Source organism: Takifugu flavidus, chromosome 3 (genome assembly GCF_003711565.1).
Source record: "Takifugu flavidus isolate HTHZ2018 chromosome 3, ASM371156v2, whole genome shotgun sequence".
NCBI lineage: Eukaryota > Metazoa > Chordata > Actinopteri > Tetraodontiformes > Tetraodontidae > Takifugu > Takifugu flavidus.
This window is the reverse complement of record NC_079522.1, coordinates 17,529,110-17,529,525: the sequence shown is the minus strand read 5'-3', so window position 1 is coordinate 17,529,525 and position 416 is coordinate 17,529,110.

Here is a 416-nt window from a genome sequence, read left to right as displayed (position 1 = left end):
ACTGAGAGAGTCTGCACAACTTTAGGCAGCAGAGGAGGGGGAGGCAGCAGAGGAGGGGGAGGCAGGAGGAGGAGCAATCGGGCGGCCACGAGGAGCGGCTGGCACACTGACTGGCTGTGGTGACTGGCTGCATGCCAAAGATGTCTCATTTGTGACATATGATGTGAAGAACCTTTCGATTTAAATTCCAATCACCTCGTAAACTCACTGGGACGGAACATGGGAGCAGATTCCAAGCTGGTTTCAGCAGATTCCTCCTAACACCACCACCACCACCACCATCATCATCATGGTGACATTAACGTTTGTGTATTTTGCCCCTCAAGTCAACAGAAAAATGTTTGTGTGTCTGTGTGTGTGTGTGCACGGTGGTGGTGGGGGGGTGTTAAGGAGCCAGTGGTTAAGGATTCAGACTT